The sequence below is a fragment of the Mobula birostris genome, chromosome 22 (assembly GCF_030028105.1).
Source record: "Mobula birostris isolate sMobBir1 chromosome 22, sMobBir1.hap1, whole genome shotgun sequence".
In the NCBI taxonomy this organism is placed as follows: domain Eukaryota; kingdom Metazoa; phylum Chordata; class Chondrichthyes; order Myliobatiformes; family Myliobatidae; genus Mobula; species Mobula birostris.
Genome location: NC_092391.1, coordinates 31294530 through 31313779, shown reverse-complemented (window position 1 = coordinate 31313779; position 19250 = coordinate 31294530). Strand labels below are relative to the sequence as shown.

The window sequence follows — 19250 nt, the reverse complement described above, 5'->3', positions numbered from 1 at the left end:
CCCCCATCAGGATGGTCTCAAAGCTCTACGCTTCTTTTTGGATTCCAGACCTAATCAGTTCCCCTCTACCACCACTCTGCTCCATCTAGCGGAATTAGTACTTACTCTTAATAATTTCTCCATTGGCTCCTCCCACTTCCTCCAAACTAAAGGTGTAGCTATGGGCACCCGTATGGGTCCTAGCTATGCCTGCCTTTTTGTTGGGTTTGTGGAACAATCTATGTTCCGTGCCTATTCTGGTATCTGTCCCCCACTTTTCCTTTGCTACATCGACGACTGCAATGGCGCTGCTTCCTGCACGCATGCAGAACTCGTTGACTTTATTAACTTTGCCTCCAACTTTCACCCTGCCCTCAAGTTTACCTGGTCCATTTCCGACACCTCCCTCCCCTTTCTAGATCTTTCTGTCTCTGTCTCTGAGACAGCTTATCCACTGATGTCTACTATAAGCCTACTGACTCTCACACCTATCTGGACTATTCCTCTTCTCACCCTGTCTCTTGCAAAAACACCATCCCCTTCTCGCAATTCCTCCATCTCCGCCGCATCTGCTCTCAGGATGAGGCTTTTCATTCTAGGACGAGGGAGATGTCTTCCTTTTTTAAAGAAAGGGGCTTCCCTTCCTCCACTATCAGCTCTGCTCTTAAACGCATCTCCCCCATTTCACGTACATCTGCTCTCACTCCATCCTCCCGCCACCCCACTAGGAATAGGGTTCCCCTGGTCCTCACCTACCACCCCACCAGCCTCCAGGTCCAACATATTATTCTCCGTAACTTCCACCACCTCCAACGGGATCCCACCACTAAGCACATCTTTCCCTCCCCCCCCCCCCTGCATTCCGCAGGGATCGCTCCCTACGCAACTCCCTTGTCCATTCGTCCCCCCCATCCCTCCCCACTGATCTCCCTCCTGGCACTTATCCGTGTAAGCGGAACAAGTGCTACACATGCCCTTACACTTCCTCCCTTACCACCATTCAGGGCCCCAAACAGTCCTTCCAGGTGAGGCAACACTTCACCTGTGAGTCGACTGGGGTGATATACTGCGTCCTGTGCTCCCGATGTGGCCTTTTATATATTGGCGAGACCCGACGCAGACTGGGAGACCGCTTTGCTGAACATCTACGCTCTGTCCGCCAGAGAAAGCAGGATCTCCCAGTGGCCACACATTTTAATTCCACATCCCATTCTCATTCTGACATGTCTATCCACGGCCTCCTCTACTGTAAAGATGAAGCCACACTCAGGTTGGAGGAACAACACCTTATATTCCGTCTGGGTAGCCTCCAACCTGATGGCATGAACATCGACTTCTCTAACTTCCGCTAAGGCCCACCTCCCCCTCGTACCCCATCTGTTGCTTATTTTTGTGCACACATTCTTTCTCTCACTCTCCTTTTTCTCCCTCTGTCCCTCTGAATATACCTCTTGCCCATCCTTTGGGTCCCCCCCCCCCTGTCTTTCTTCCCGGACCTCCTGTCCCATGATCCTCTCGTATCCCCTTTTGCCTATCACCTGTCCAGCTCCTGGCTCTATCCCTCCCCCTCCTGTCTTCTCCTATCATTTTGGATCTCCCCCTCCCCCTCCAACTTTCAAATCCCTTACTCACTCTTCCTTCAGTTAGTCCTGACGAAGGGTCTTGGCCTGAAACGTCGACTGCACCTCTTCCTACCGATGCTGCCTGGCCTGCTGCGTTCACCAGCAACTTTGATGTGTGTTGTAAGAAGAGTTGCAATATTTTTAATGACGAGATACTTTTGAACACTCAGTGGCCACTTAATTAGGTACACCTGCTCATTAATGCATATATCTAATCAGCCAGCCATGTGGCAGCAACTCAATGCATAAAAAAATGCAGACATTGTCTCAAGCAGAGATTCCTTATGGGGCTGTACTGTCCCCCAAGGGGGCAGTTACGTGTCTTAAGGGATGTTAGGAGAAATAGAAGTCATTTGGAGAGGGGGGGCGGGGAATTATTTCAAGATTCTTGAGGGAGGCAGTAAGTGGTACCCTACCCTGAGGCATGAGATCTGACCAGCCGTGTCAACTCGCTGCTGTCAGCAACGTCTGATAGGTATTCCAAGTTTGTGTTAATTTTTTTTATTTTAATTTAGACTAATTAATGATGGATAAATACATACAGCATGATGTCCATGAGTCTGAAGTCAGTGAAGTCTTGAATTCTAATTCTGCTAAGAAACGGAAACTACAGAAAGTGCATTAATACAGTATTTCATACCTGGGATATGGTTTTATTCCATTCTCATCAGATAAGTGACACCCTATGTGCCTTATTCGTAATACTGGACTATCTAATGAAGCCAGGAAGCCATCAAGGTTGCAAGAACATTTCCATAAAAGATACCCTGAAAAGGCTACTTATGGTATTACTCAGTTGCAGAAGATGAAAGAAGCATTTGAAAAGCATTGCACACTTGAGTCCTTTGCCAAGGAAGTTAAAATGACCTTGCCGGTGGTCTCATTGCTTCTTGTAACATCTCCAAAGTGTGGAAAATCTCATACAATTGGTGAAAGATTAATAATGCCTGCAGTATCAGAAGTGCTCAGACTGTTCTCAGAATGGATATCAGTATTTTAAAATCAATTCCTCTGAGTAATAACCCTAGCTTGTTGTATTGACAAAATGAGTGAAGACATTGAATATCAATTTTGCGCAGAGCTACAAAAAAAAAACAGAATTTGGGATACAGCTGGATGAGTCAACTGTGCAAGACAACAAAGCATTGCTAATGACATGTATGGTTTATCAAAAATAGAAAATTTATGAAGAGAGTCTATTTTGTAAAATGTTAAAAACAAGTATCAACAGAGAATCAATCTACAACGAGCTCAAGATGTATATTGAGGATAAAAGTATTCTGATTAGGCAAATGATTTCTTGTGCAACAGATGGAGCACCTTATTAACAGGTCACCATGCTAGTTTAGTGGTAGTTTTGAAAAAAGAAATTCCTCCTCTGTTTTCAATCCATTCATCATCAACATCTCACAGTCAAAAACCTCAGTTTTGACTTTTTTCAAGCATGGCTCTTGAAATATCTGCTATCAAAAAAATTGAAGTTCATCTACTAAATAGCAGAATATTTCACCAGTTATGCCAAGATAACGATGAAGAGTTTGAACACTTGTTTCTTCACACTGAAATGCGTTGGATGTCAAATGGCTGTGGCTCAAAATGTTTATTTGATCTTTTTGCATTGTGGTTGAATTTTTTCTCGTAGTCAACAGGAACTTGGGAAACAAAATTTAACTTCTATGTGGAGATTTGGCTTACATAGCCATCTGTATGACAAAATGAACATTCTAAATATGAAACTGCAGGGTGAGAATTTCAATTTAATCCAGGCAAAAAGTGGTGTCCACTTTTATTGTAAAATTGGAAATGTATAAGCAAAACACTGGGAGAAGAAACACTCTGCTCTCCGCTCCCTCTGCACCAATCCTAACCTTACTATAAAACCCGTTGATAAGCGGGGTGCTGTTGTAGTCTGGCTTGCCGAAGCACAGCGACAACTCACTGATGCCTCCTCTTACTTACTCTCGATCATGACTCCACTAAGGAGCATCAGGCCATTGTCTCCCACACCATCACCAACCTTATCAGCTCTGGGGATCTCCCATCCACTGACACCAATCTTATAGTTCCCACACCCCGCACTTCCCATTTCTACCTCCTACTCAAGATCCACAAACCTGCCTGACCAGGTAGACCCATTGTTTCAGCTTGCTCCTGCCCCACCGAACTCATTTCTGCATACCTCGACACTGTTTTATCCCTGCTTGTTCAATCCCTTCCCACCTATGTTCGTGACACTTTTGACGCTCTGAATTTTTTCAAAGATTTAAAGTTCCCTGGCCCCCACCACTTTATTTTCACCATGGATGTCCAGTCCCTATATACCTCCATCCCCCACCAGGAAGGTCAAAAAGCTCTCCTCTTCTTCTTGGATTCCAGACCAAACCAGTTCCCCTCCACCACCACTCTCCTCCGCCTAGTGGAATTGGTCTTCACCCTTAATAATTTCTCCTTTGGCTCCTCCCACTTCCTCCAAACTAAAGGTGTAGCCATGGGCACCCGTATGGGTCCCAGCTATGCCTGCCTTTTTGTTGGCTTTATGGAACAATCCATGTTCCAAGCCTATACTGGTATCCGTCTCCCACTTTTCCTTCGCTACATGAACAACTGCGTTGGCGCTGCTTCCTGCACGCATGCTGAGCTCGTTGACTTCATTAACTTTGCCTCCAGCTTTCACCCTGCCCTCAAGTTTACCTGGTCCATTTCTGACACCTCCCTCCCCTTTCTTGATCTTTCTGTGTCTATCTCTGGAGACAGCTTATCTACTGATGTCTACTATAAGCCTATGGACTCTCACAGCTACCTGGACTATTCCTCTTCCCATCCTATCTCTTGCAAAAATGCCATCCCCTTCTCGCAATTCCTCCGTCTCCGCCACATCTGCTCTCAGGATGAGGCTTTTCATTCCAGGATGAAGGAGATGTCTTCCTTTTTTAAAGAAAGGGGCTTCCCTTCCTCCACCATCAACTCTGCTCTCAAATGCATCTCTCCCATTTCACGCACATCTGCTCTCACCCCATCCTCCCACCACCCCACTCGGGATAGGGTTCCCCTTGTCCTCACCTACCACCCCACCAGCCTCCGGGTCTAACATATAATTCTCCGTAAATTCCGCCACCTCCAACGGGATCCCACCACTAAGCACAAGGTGTTTCAGGCACCCACCATTCTCTGTACTTTTAAAGCAAGCTTAACCCTGACTTCTCTATACTCTCCTTATTTTTATACTTTGATACTTTTACACTTGAACCATCTTAAAAGTATACCCCCTTGTATTAGCCATTTTTGGTTTCTCTATTTTATTCACAATGATCCATGACCAACATGGATCATTGATCAGATAATCTACTTCTAGACTGCCTGTCTAAGAATATAAAGTGGCAGTATATCCTTCCAAGTCATTTCATGGGAATGATTATGTCTCTCCGAGTGACCAAGTACATCTCTGCTTCTGCTTGTCATTGCAAAGCTGCACAAAAATGGCCACCTGTATTTGGTGTACACACATCTGGTTTGAGACTAAAATCATAATCCTTTCACATAGAGGTAAGAGTGTTGTGCTTTACTAACGTTAAAATTGAGAACCTGTGAAGGAGTGAATTAAACTTTAAAATTAATATTATTTCAACACCAGTGAGAACTGAGAAGTAGTAAAACAATACAGCAATAAGATAGGCAATGAGTTCAAGAGAACTGTTACAGGAATCTCCCCAATGGATAATGCAATGTAGCTGCTTTAGACAAACTTGTGCATTTGGGGAGCCAAAAACAATTTTTCTTTATAAAGAGTAATTAAATTTGAGCTCAGTAATCGCAGTTTGTCTGTTGTTAACTTTTCTTTCAATTTGCTTTGTTCTAGATTTGTCATAGGTTCACAGTGCTTTTCCTGACAATAGAATATCAGAGCTCATTTTTCACCCAGAAATATACAAAAATTAAAATTGAGGCAATTAACTCCTTTTTAAAATCCTAACATTAATATCAGTCTCATTACTTACCTGAGAATATGGCAAAGTATAACTAACTCATAATCTTATCACAAGCAGAGTACCATGGCAACTCAGGTAGTCAGAATGAGACAGACTATCATCAGATTAAGTAAAATATTGTGTAGTGCTTGGGTTAGTGAGATAGCTAAAAGAGTGAATGCAATGACGGAACCCTCAGAATTAAGATCAGATAAAAGAATTGCAAACTGAGAAACTTCAGAAAACTTTAAGTACTGATTTATGAGCAAGTTAATTACTTTTCAGTATGCATTAAAACTGGTTGCCTTCAAGGAAGTCAATAATGTCAGCTTGTGCTCACTTCCCAGCAGTCTAATAGTGTTAAATGAGGGATCACTGGCCAATGCTGAGACTCCCTTCTCTCAATGCTGCATCTTAAACTGATTATTCTACCTCCTTCTGTCTTTATTTCTGTGAGCCATCTGTAATATTCCCCTTTTCATTTTCAACACATTGCTGTTTGCAACCAATTGAAACCAAATATTAGAGAAAACATGTGATTTTAATCATTCTACCTGGAGTGTCAGAATATATGGGAATGTTTCCTGAAGAGAATGAAATCATTGAAACTTTGTACAAAATGAGGGCATCATCTTTCTTCCTGTGCTGCTTTGTGCTGAGGATAGATCAGGACAATCCCCCAGACTTTTGTGAGTGGCACTGCAAATTCACCCTGTTGGTGAAGATGTCAAATTGCTTCTGAACATTCCTGCAGAGTCTAATTCTACCACCAAGGATTCCGCATTTCCATTCATTTTCCAGTCCATGATCTCTTGTTACCATGGATTCCTGTGACCCAGATGCTGCTAAAGTTCTCTCACACTGCTTTGTTTATTATGGGCCCAAGAAGCTGAACACTTTTAAAGGTTATCCCAGGGATAAGAATACTCAACTTACTGACACCTGTACATACCATTGTACACACACAAAATTATTAAATTCAAAAGTTCTACATGCATACATAAGTTCCTATGAAAGGCAGAACAAGTTTCCTTATTCCCTCTGCATTCGGTAACTATTCTTTCAAATCAGTCCTAGGTATGTTTGCTGCCACTCCTTGCACTACTGAGAAGGTTTAACTCCCATCCCTCCACCACCACTAAATTGCGTGATATTTGTGTATATTCTGATTCTGGGCATAGTTGGATTTTTACAGTACCTATAAAAATATTCACCAGCCCTAAGATGTTTTCATGTTTTATTGTTTTACAACATTCAATCATAGTGAATTTTATTTTGACACTGATCAACAGAAAGACTTATTTTATGTCAGAGTGAAAACATATTTCTACAAATTGGCCTAAATTTGTTACAATTATTAAACACAAAATAACAGATTGCATTATTACTCACGCCCTTCAAGTCAGTATTTAGTCGATGCACCTTTGGCAGCAGTTACGGCCTTCAGTCTGAGTGGATAGGTCTCTGTCATCTTTGCACATCTGGACACTGCAATTTTTCCCCATTCTTCTTTACCAAACTTTCCCTGTATTTTGCTGCAATCATTTTACCCTCTACCTTCGCAAGCCTTCCGGGGTCTGCTGCAGTGAAGCATCCCCACAGCATGAGGCAGCCACCACCATGCTCTATGGTAAGGATAATGTTGTTTTGATGATGTGCGGTGTTTGGCTTACACCAAACACAGCACTTAGTCTGATGGCCAAAAAGCTCAATTTTGGTTTCATCGGACCATAGGACATTCTTCCAGTTGACTTCAGAGTCTCTCACATTTCTTCTGGCAAATTCGAGCTGAGATTTCATAGAAACATAGAAAACCTACAGATTAATACAGGCCCTTCAGCCCACAATGCTGTGCTGAATCTGTACTTACTTTAGAAATTACATAGGATGACCCATAGCCCTCGAATTCTCTGAGGTCTATGTACCTATCCAGGAACCTCTTAAAAGACCCTATTGTATCTACCTCCACCTCCATTGCCGGCAGCCCATTCTACACACTCATCACTCTCTGTGTAAAAACTTACCCCTGACATCCCCTCTGTACCTACTTCCAAGCACCTTAAAACTGTGCCCTCTCGTGTTAGCCATTTCAGTTCTGGGAAAAATTCCTCTGACTATCCACACAATGAATGCCTCTCATAATCTCATACACCTCTATCAGTTCAATTCTCATCCTCTGGTCGCTCCAAGGAGAAAAGGCCAAGTTCACTCAACCTATTCTTGTAAGGCAAGCTCCCCTTGTGAACATCCTTGTAAATCTCCTCTGCACCCTTTCTATAGTTTCCACATCCTTCCTGTAGTGAGGTGACCGGAACTGAGCACAATACTCCAAGTGGGGTCTGACCAGGGTCCTATACAGCTGTAGCATTACCTCTCAGCTCTTAAAGCTCCCACAGTTGATGAAGGCCAATGGGCCATATGCCTTCTTAACCACAGAGTCCACCTGCGCAGCAGTTTTCAGTGTCCTATGGACTCAGACCCTAATATCCCTCTGATCCTCCACACTGCCAAGAGTCTTACCATTAATACTATGTAGCCCCCCGGCCCGCCTCAGGGTGGCTCGGCTCACTGTCGTCTAGGGAAACAGCCCTCGGCCCCGCCAAACTGGGTAATTAGTTTGTGTGGATGCTGTGTGATGTACCCCACCCCGCCCAAATAACAGACAATACACTAGAGACGATTAAATGATTTACAGTTTATAGATATTACTGGAAATTTATAATTAGTAGAGAATAAAATATAAAAGGAAAATAAAAGGCGCCACACTTATTAAAGTTCAATCTCTTCGTGCACAAACAGTTGGAGCTCGGAACCCTTCTTCTTCACCCTGCGACCCCTCGGACCACCTCGACCAGCCGCCTGGGACCAACAACGGTGGTCGACCAGACGCTCCACATGAGTCCATCTCCGTCTCCTCGCCGAACACCCTCCCCGGGGTCCGACTCCGTTAGCGGACATCACAGCACCTGGTCCATTCTCTGTCTCTCTCTCCCGCCTTCTCCCTCAAAACCCCGGGCATACAAATCTTCCAGATACACCAAAATCATAACAACTATCCCAATTGGTTCGTAACATCACTTATCACCCCTAACCCAAAACAAGCTGCCAGCGCAAAACTTTCTCAGCGTTTAACATAACAAAGAAGCATTCCCAAGTATAACATAACAAAGAAGCCATTTTAATTAGCCTAGGCAGTAACATAAGAGACAAAACCCCCTTACAACTATATTCTGCCATCCTATTTGATCTACCACAATGAACCACCTCACATTTATCTGGGTTGAACTCCATCTGCCACTTCTCAGCCCAGTTTTGCATTCTATCGATGTCCCACTGTAACCTCTGACAGCCCTCCACACTATCCACAACAGCCCCAACCTTTGTGTCATCAGCAATTTTACTAACTCATCCCTCCAATTCCTTATCCAGGTCATTTATAAAAATCATGAAGAGAAGGGGTCCTTGAACAGATCTCTGAGGCACACCACTGGTCACCCAACTCCATGTAGAATATGACCTGTCTACAACCACTCTTTGCCCCTTGTGAGCAAGCCAATTCTGGATCCACAAAGCAATGACTCCTTGGATCTCATGTCTCCTTACTTTCTCAATAAGCCTTGTATGGGGTACCTTGTCAAATGCCTTGCTAAAATCCATATATACTACATCAACTGCTCTGCCTACGTTTAGTCACATCCTCAAAAAATTCAATCTGGCTCATAAGGCGCGACCTGCCCCTGACAAAGCCATGCTGACTATTCCTAATCATATTATGCCTCTCCAAATGTTCATAAAACCTGCCTCTCAGAATCTTCTCCATCAACTTACCAACCACTGAAGTAAGACTCACTGGTCTATAATTTCCTGGGCTATTTCTACTCCCTTTCTTGAATAAGGGAACAATATCTGCAAACTCCAATCATCCGGAACCTCTCCTATCCCCATTGATGATGCAAAGATCATTGTCAGAGGCTCAGCAATCTCCTTCCTTGCCTCCCACAGTAGCCTGGGGTACATCTCATTCGGTCCCGGAGACTTATCCAACTTGATGCTTTCCAAAATCTCCAGCACATCCTCTTTCTTAATGTATATATGCTCAGCTTTTCAATCCACTGTAAGTCATCCCTACAATCGCCAAGATCCTTTTCCGTGGTGAATACTGAGGCAAAGTATTCATTAAGTATCTTTGCTACTCCTCCGCTTCCATGCACACTTTTCCACTGTCACACTTGATTGGTCCTATTCTCTCACGTCTTACCCCCCTTGCTCTTCACATACTTGTAGTATGCCTTGGGGTTTTCCTTAACCCTGTCCACTAAGGCCTTCTCATGGCCCCTTCTGGCTCTCCTAACTTCATTCTTAAGTTCTTTCCTGCTAGCCTTATAATCTTCTAGTTTTCTATTATTACCTAGTTTTTTGAACCTTTCTTAAGCTTTTCTTTTCTTCTTGACTAGATTTTCAACAGCTTTTGTACACCATGGTTTCTGTAACCTACCATCTTTTCCCTGTCTCATTGGAATGTCCCTATGCAGAATGCCATGCAAATATCCCTTGAACATTTGCCACATTTCCTTGAGAACATCTGTTCGCACTTTATACTTTCAAGTTCCTGCCTGCTAGCTTCAGATTTCCCCTTAGTCCAATTAAATGCTTCCCTAACTTGTCTGTTCCTATCCCTCTCCAATGCTATGGTAAAGGAGATGGAATTGTGATCACTATCTCCAAAATGCCCTCTCACTGAGTGACCTGACACTTGACCAGGTTCATTTCCTAATACCAGATCAAGTATAACCTCTTCCCTTGTAGGCTTATCTGCAGATTGTGTTAGGAAACCTTCCTGAACACACCTAACAAACTCTACCCCATCTAAACCTCTTGCTGTAGAGAGATGCCAATCAATTTTTGGGAAATTAAAATCTCCCACCATGGCAACCTTGTTATTATTACACCTTTCCAGATTCTGTCTCCCTATCTGCTTCTCGATGTCCCTTTTACTATTGGGTGGTCTATAAAAAAAAACAGCAGAGTTATTGACCCCTTCCTGTTTCTAACTTCCACCAACAGAGACTCAGTAGACAATCCCTCTATGGGTTCCTCCTTTTCTGCAGCCATGACGCTATCTCTGATCAGCAGTGCCACACCCCCACCTCTTTTGCCTCCCTCCTTGTCCTTTCTGAAACATCTAAAGCCTGGCATTCTAAGTAACCATTCCTGCCCCTGAGCCATTGAAGTCTCTGCAATGGGCACAACATCATAGCTCCAAGTACTGATCCACGCTCTAAGCTCATCCGCTTTGCTCATGATGCTTCTTGGATTAAAATAGACACATCTCAAACCATTGGTCTGAGCACATCCCTTCTCTATCACCTGCCTATCCTCCCTCTCACACTGTCTCCAAGCATTCTCTATTTGTGAGCCAACAACCCCTTCTTCTGTCTCTTCAGTTTGATTCCCACCCACCCCAGTAATTCTAGTTTAAACTCTCCCCAGTAGCCTTAGCAAACCTCCCTGCCAGGATATTGGTCCCCCTCAAATTAAAGTGCAACCCATCCTTTTTATACAAGTCACATTTGACCCAAAAGAGGTCCCAATGATCCAGAAATCTGAATCCATGCCCCCTGCTCCAATTCCCCAGCCACGCATTTATCCGCCAACTCACTCTATTCCTATACTCACTGTCACGTGGCACAGGCAGTAATCCTGAGATTACTACCTTTGAGGTCCTACTTCTCAACTTCCTTCCTAGGTCCCTGTAGTTCGTTTCCAGGACTTCCTCCCTTTTCCTACCTATGTCGTTGGTACCAATATGTTCTCCGACCTCTGGCTTTTCACCTTCCCACTTCAGGATATCATGGATGCGATCAGAAACATCTTGGACCCTGGGACCTGGGAAGCAAATGTTACCATGTTTCTTTCCTGTGTCCACAGAATCACCTGTCTGACCCCTTAACTATAGAGTCCCCTATTACTGCTGCCCTCTTCCTTTCCCTACCCTTCTGAGCCACAGAGCCAGACTTTGTGCCAGAGGCACAGTCACTGTTTCTTCCCCCAGGGAGGCCGTCTCCCCCAACAGTATTCAAACAGGAGTACTTATTATTAAGGGGGACAGCCACAGGGGTATTCTGTAGTATCTGACTCTTCCCCTTGCCTCTCCTGACTGTTACCCACGTATCTGTCTCTCAAGGCCCCGTTGTGACTACTTGCCTATAGCCTCTCTCTATCACCTCCTTATGTGAGTTTTTTCAATAGTGGCTTTCTTTTTGCCACTCTCCCATAAAGCTACAATTGGTGAAACACCCGATCAGCAGTTGTATGCAGTCTCTCCCATTTCAGCCATTGACGCTTGTAACTGCTCTAGAGTTGTCATAGGTCTTTTGGTGGCCTCTTTCACTGGTCCCCTTCTTGCATTGTCACTCAGTTTTTGAGGACTGCCTGCGCAAACACAGATTTACAGCTGTGCCCTATTCTTTCCATTTCTGGATGACTGACTTAACTGTACTCCAATGGATATTCAGTGACTTGGAAGTTTTCTTGTATGCATCTCCTGACTTGTGCTTTTCAATAACCTTTTCACAGAGTTGCTTTGAGTGTTCTTTTGTCTTCATGGTGCAGTTTTTGCCAGGATACTAACTCACCAGCAGTTGGACCTTTTGGATACATGTATATTTTTACTATAATCAATTGAAACACCTTGACTGCACAAGGGTTTATATATATCTAGGAGACCTTAGCTAATTATGTGACTTCTAAAACCAATTGGCTGCACCAGTGATGATTTGGTGTGTCACATTAAAGGGGAAGGGGGTGAATATTTATGCAATCAATTATTTTGTGTTTCATACTTGTAATTAATTTACATCACTTTGTAGAGATCTGTTTTCACTTTGACACAAAAGAGTCTTTTTTTGCTGATCAGTGTCAAAAAAGCCAAATTAAATCCAATGTGATTCAATGTTGTAAAACAGTAAAACATGAAAGCTTGGAGAGTATAATTTATTTAAATAAATAGCATGAAAAACTGGATTTTTGAAATAAACACTGTGAGAAGTTCTCATGAGAAGAAGAAAGGAGGTTAATAAGTAGTCTGTTGACCGTGTAATTATTTGCAACTTTGCTGTATTATTTCATTAAAAAAATCAGCTTCAGATGTTTATTGTCAGGTGCAATTTCAATATTGACATTCTGATCTCTTCAAGTAACTCAATTCTCTTCATATATGAATTTTGGGATGTGATTGATACAATAAGTGCATTAATGATATGTTTGGAGTTCATTATAATATAAGATTATTCTCAAAACATTCGGATATAGTCAAAGTGTGGAGAGAAAGTCAGTTCACTGACTTTCATGAGAACTGCTGCAGAATTTAAAGGAAAAGAAGAAGAATGAATGCTAGGCCAACAGGACCACTAAGTAAAGCTCTCAAACTGAAAATTAAATGCCAGCACTGTGTCTGGAAAGAATAATTAATACTAAATGAATACCGTTCTTTGACAGCGTCAGTCGAAACAGTAGTCGTCTTTCCCAGACAAGGAAGAGGATAAGCAGGGAGTGCAATGTTGCTGCGCTTTTATCAAGTCTTGTCAAGACTAAAGCAAAAAGAAGGGAGTTAAATACCACTGTAATGAGACAGTAATTAGCTGGAACATGCATACTCAGGAATGCTGAGCCGAACCTGACGCACTCCACAGAGGCCCCACAGCAAAGTCGAAGTTTTGACAATTATGTTTAGATTTTTAAGGCATATTAAGTTTATAATGAAATTTTGTGTTATCAATAACAGAACCAATCAGTCCAGGTGAAGGATCTCAAGACAAAACGTTGACTTCCCATTTTTCCTTCATAGATGCTGCCTGACATACTGAGTTTCTCTAGTGCTGTTTGTACTGCTTCTGACACCAGTATCTATAGTCTCTTGTGTCTCCATAGAGAAAATTATATTGTTTTAACAGAATTAGCTTCTACACAAGAATTTGTAATCACTTTTTTCAGCAGGTGAACCTCCATATTTCTTAATAATGTCATTCTTGCCTCAAATACCAACATAAATTGAAAAGTTGAACTCCTCAATCTGAGCATTCATTTAATTTATGAGAAATCAATAGACTGCAAGGAGGAAGATGAACTCACAAATCATTGAAGAGGAAACCAGGTGAGATCTGTCATTTGGAGAATATGTCACTGAATGTGTCAGTCAATTTTACTGACACTGAAGAAGCATCCTCTGCTAATGTCACCTTGGATGACGAAAGAATTGAAAGATTTAGAAATTGGTTAGGGGAGTAGATTTAAGCTTTTGAATAACGTATGGCCATTGAATGAGAAATTGGCCTGAATCAATTCCTGTTTATTTTGAATGTTCTCGTCAGAAACATCGTTTATGTCATGAAATTCCTAGAAATGTTCATGATTTTGGTTGTTGTCTTTCATTGCAGATATATGGCTGTTATGTCTTTAGGGTTGTGTTTTCTTTCTGCTCTACAACGATGTTTATAGGTAGTTCCTGTGAAGTAATGTGAAGAGCCTTTGAATATAGAGGGGACAATTTCTTTTGAGCCTGTAAACCTCAAAACTTTCCCTATCTAGGTATCTGTCTAAATGTTTTTTTTAAAATTCCTGTAATTCGACTTACCTCTACAGTTCCCTTCGGCAGCTCGTTCCATATGTCCACTGCCCAGTGTGTGTAAAAAGTTGCCCCTTGGAACTCTTGTAAATCTTCCGCCATTTACCTTAAATCTGTGCCCTCTAGTTTAAACTACCCGAACTGATTAAAAAATCTTGTAACCATTCATCTTATCTCTGCTCCTCGTGACTTTATATACATCTGTGAGGTCACCATCTAAGCTTCCTATAGTCCAGGGGAGAAAAATGTTCCCTGTGTATCTAGCTTCTTCTGGCAATTTAAACCATCCAGTTCCGGTAACGTCCCCATGAAAAGGACAGAGATATTTTTCTAGGTAAATAATAGTATTGAAGTAAAGCTGTAATGTTTGCAATGAGACTCCACAAGAGTGCAGAATACAATCAAAATAGAGCCAGACACTCATGGGATATGCTCAGACCTCTAACAATAGGGCAATTGATAACCAACTAAAATGAAGAGAAGCTGTAAAACCATTTCAATGAAAGCAATCAGATATTATGGGGATGTGCAAGTTTAGAAAATAGATTCAGAGGTCAAGGGAGGCCATTAGTGATGATATAGTTGTTAACGCTGCATTTTAGCTTAGTTCTGGAGTGGGCAGATAGTTCCAGTCCAATTTACTTGATTTGAAAGGTCTAATATTTCATGAGGAATAGAAAGATCTGTGGAATTACCTGTAATATGCAAAACTCAGCATGTTAATGAAATTACACTAACAATGTTCTCCAACATAAAAGTCTGCATATCTTGATCACAAGTGACATAATAAGCAGCCTTGGCATGAAACTCTGCCAGTGTTGCCATGGGAACCATTGAGTTCATGCCTAACTAAAACTGCAAACTATTTAAAGGGTACAAAGCCTCCCTATGCAAGGTTTGTCAGAACATACCGTACCAGACGAGTGGCCAGTAGGCAAATATCCACTGAACCGAAACATATATGGTTGAAAAGGATGTTGCCTGGATTGGGGAGCATGCCTTATGAGAATAGGTTGAGTGAACTTGGCCTTTTCTCCTTGGAGCGAAGGAGGATGAGAGGTGACCTGATAGAGGTGTATAAGATGATGAGAGGCATTGATCGTGTGGATAGTCAGAGGCTTTTTTCCAGGGCTGAAATGGTTGTCACAAGAGGACACAGGTTTAATGTGCTGGGAAGTCGATACAGAGGAGATGTCAGGGGTAAGTTTTTCACTCAGAGTGGTGAGTGTGTGGAATGGGCTGCCAGCAACGGTGGTGGAGGCAGATGTGATAGGGTCTTTTAAGAGGCTTTTAGATAGGTACATAGAGCTTAGTAAGATAGAGGGCTACAGGTAAGCCTAGTAATTTCTAAGGTAGGGACATGTTGGACACAACTTTGTGGGTTGAAGGGCTTGTATTGTGCTGTAGGTTTTCTATGTTTCTATGAAAACCATGAAATGAAAGTTTGAATTAGGTTGAAAAGGATTGTGTAAAATACCATTTGGATATGATATGCATCACCACCAATAATAAAAAGATGATTGAAACTTAAAGGAAGTAACTAGATTGAAGATGGTTTTGTCACAGAAATGTATGTTTTGATCAAAATTTTAGTTGGAGGGAAAAGGTGAGAAGCCTTTAAAATGAAGTGAGATCTTAAGAACATCAAGGCAAATGGAATGTATGGTCCTTCAAAATTAGCAGAAAGCAAGGCAACCGATTGTAGCAGCTGATTATATTAACAAAAAGCTCTTCTTGAAAGTTGCTACTATGAATCAGTGTAAACATATTACAATCAGGTCTGAGCAGGTTTCTGAAATAATATGCAGACCTGACTAAAGATTGATGCAGAAGCATTGTAGGCATAAAGCCTGGTGCAATATAAAGCTATTATATGCATTATATTATATGTATTTAGTGAATGCTTTATAAATCCCATGTGATATGACTGCAGATAGGTAAAAAAAAAATAAAGCCTCAGCTGCTTGGAGTGTTGGTTAAAGTAGCATAAAGTGAGTGGGTGATGCTCAGCACTATGGTCCTGAAAGCTGTCCAAAACATCCAGTTCTAGTTAATTGCAAAAATGTTCTTAATGAAACTGATGTGAGGTGCAATGCATCTACCTAGATGTTAAGATGAGTATGTGACATTAATAGAAGAAAAAAATCATGAATCTGGATACCTTTCCAGTTTAATACAAATGAAGGAAATGTGCATTTCTTCACAGCTAATACCCAAAAGGGTTGTACTTAAATATCAAGCTGCTGTATTGGGTAAAATTAGTATTAAAATATTCCACATAAGATGCTGGAGGATCGAAGCAACACTTCATTAGCACTTCCCCATCCAACCCACCTTTTCCCTCACCTGGTCACACTGAGTCCCTCCAGCATTTTGTATGTGTTGCTCACGATTTCCAGCATCAGCAGAACCCCTTGTGTTTAAAACATACCAGACAGCCAAGGATGAAAAGCTGCAGGGGATCCAACATTCCTTGTGTAGTCACGATGATGTATTCTAATTGCAACCCCAATGGAGATAGAGAACTTTCATATGCCGAGTGTTTTGACGATTGCTTTAACATAATGTTAAACTTCAGAAAAACATATACCTTCATCCATGGGAATTGTTGGGCAGTTAGTTTACGGTAGTTAATGGTCACAGATATCTGCTAACCAGACCATATCCAAGATTTTTAACAGAAAGTCAAGGCCATATTCAAAACTGAGATAAACAAAGCTGAAAGATATCACTCCCCTCAGTAGGATCCAATACTGTGTCCATTTCTGGTTTAATCCTCCTATACCATAAAGATGCACAACATCACAGCGATAGGAATCAACAACAAGCTAGAACAGTGAGCATTTTGTGTTCCATTGGCATGGCAATTGTGAATTAAAACTGTCTGGAGATACTTCCAGTTATAGAGCTGTAGTGTTTTATCAGTTACCTCATGGTATAATATTCTATACTTTTCCAACAACCTATCCTGTCATGAAAAAAATCCTGTATAGATCAAGGCAGAGAAGTTGGGGTTAATAGTTAGGCTGGCAAAGTTTCAATAGTTCTTGCAGGGCAGATAGCTCACACTCATTAATGTTCACAGACACAGTACCTGCTGGCTATCCTGTATCCATGACTTGCTGCTTCTCATGATAGCTGCATCACAGATGTTGAGACATGAGTTGTGCAACTCTCTCATTGCAGCTACAAAGTAGACTATAGAATGTCAGGACAAGATGTGACATTTCAATCTATTTTCTTTGTTGAGATTTTCTTATTAAGAGGCCACAAGAAATAAAGAGAACAACGAGAATGACAGTTTTCTTGCTCTGGCAGCACAATGCAAAATGAGCCTAAATTGAGGCAGGTACGTGAAGAGATATTCATTGCATGGGTAGATGAAGATACATATTGGTTTCATTACTTACCCTGTAACTTACCTATCAAACAGATTGTATTAAATTGATAGTCATTCCAAAAAAATAGTTATAGAAGATGGTGGAGAAATTTATGAGCACAATGCTTAAATGGTATTAGTTTGAAGGCAGTGGTCAATATTTTTTTTACTGGTCTGGCTCTGCCAAAGGCTTCAAAGATACATTTAATGTCAGAGAAATGTATACAACATACATCCTGAAATTCTTTTTCTTTGCAACCATCCACAAAAGCAGAGGAGTACCCCAAAGAATGAAAGACAGTTAAGTGTTAGAACCCCAAAGCCCCCCACCACCACGCATAAGCAGCAGCAAAGCAACGGTGTACATGATTTAGCCAGAATATTCCTTGAGGCCAACTTCAGATCTTTCCTATATGTTGTGTTAAAGGAGTGGTTTTAATTGACATTCATTCTGTGTTGTGAAAAGTCAAAAGTGTAGATTTGTGCACAGCTACAGACCTTGTTTTAGGCAATTACAATCTCTATCATTGTCACACCTGGTCTTCTTGAAGATGTTTTCTTTCAACATGGAAGTCCACAATTTAGATCATTTCAGTTTGAACAACCAAATAATTAAATAAAGAATTGTTTTATCTTTCCTTAGTCACAAGGCAAATTGAAAGATCTATTGAAGAAACAGGCAATGCATGTTGGCTTGTAATATTGCTTCAAAAAGTGTGGAATGGCATCTCAATCTACAATCAACTACTGAAATGTTGATGAATCAGAAGCCAAGAGTGCAGTTAATTATTGCCCAATTCAACTCTGAATGGGAAAATGAAGGAGAGGAAGTGTAAGCAATCTAGGTATCATCATTAAAGCTGCAAAATGCAGAGGTTCAGTGTGCAAAATAGAACCTATGGATGAGGACCTTTGGGAAGGTCAGAAAGTAGAGATGGGATGTCAGAGTGGAGATGTGACAAGATTATGAATTATCTAGTGAAGGTCGGCAGTAGATGTCACAATGAGAAAATGGACTGCTAGACTTTGAACACACAATATCTGCTAAAATATGAAATTTCTGATGTATTTCTTATAATTGCTTAACAGAACTTAAATTGCGATATTGCTAGTGAAAGCAATGATGAGGCAATACATTTACTCCATAAATAGATAATGCTCCAAAAGATCTGTTGATTCCACAAACTCAGTTATAGTAGCACCATTGAACAGATCACAGCACAAACTTGTGATTTGCTAAACATGTAAAGATGCAAATCAGAAATTTTAAGAAAAAATTAGTGTGTAAATGTAAACACGAGAAATTCTACAGATGCTGGAAATTCAAGCAACACACATCAAAGTTGCTGGTGAATGCAGCAGGCCAGGCAGCATCTCTAGGAAGAGGTACAGTTGACGTTTCGGGCCGAGACCCTTCGTCAGGACTAACTGAAGGAAGAGCTAGTAAGAGATTTGAAAGTGGGAGGGGGAGAGGGAGATCCAAAATGATAGGAGAAGACAGGAGGGGGAGAGATGGAGCCAAGAGCTGGACAGTGCTACAGTGCTACACATGACCTTACACTTCCTCCCTTACCACCAATCAGAGCCCCAGACAGTCCTTCCAGGTGAGGCGACACTTCACCTGTGAGTCGGCTGGGGTGATATACTGCGTCCGGTGCTCCCGATGTGGTCTTCTATATATT

General features: G+C 41.6%; 1 protein-coding gene across 4 annotated transcripts in view; it reads left to right on the top strand.

Moving 5' to 3' along the window:
* LOC140186350 (astrotactin-2-like) overlaps positions 1 to 19250 on the top strand; it is a 1795681-nt gene that overhangs the window by 684704 nt on the left and 1091727 nt on the right. The window lies entirely within an intron of this gene.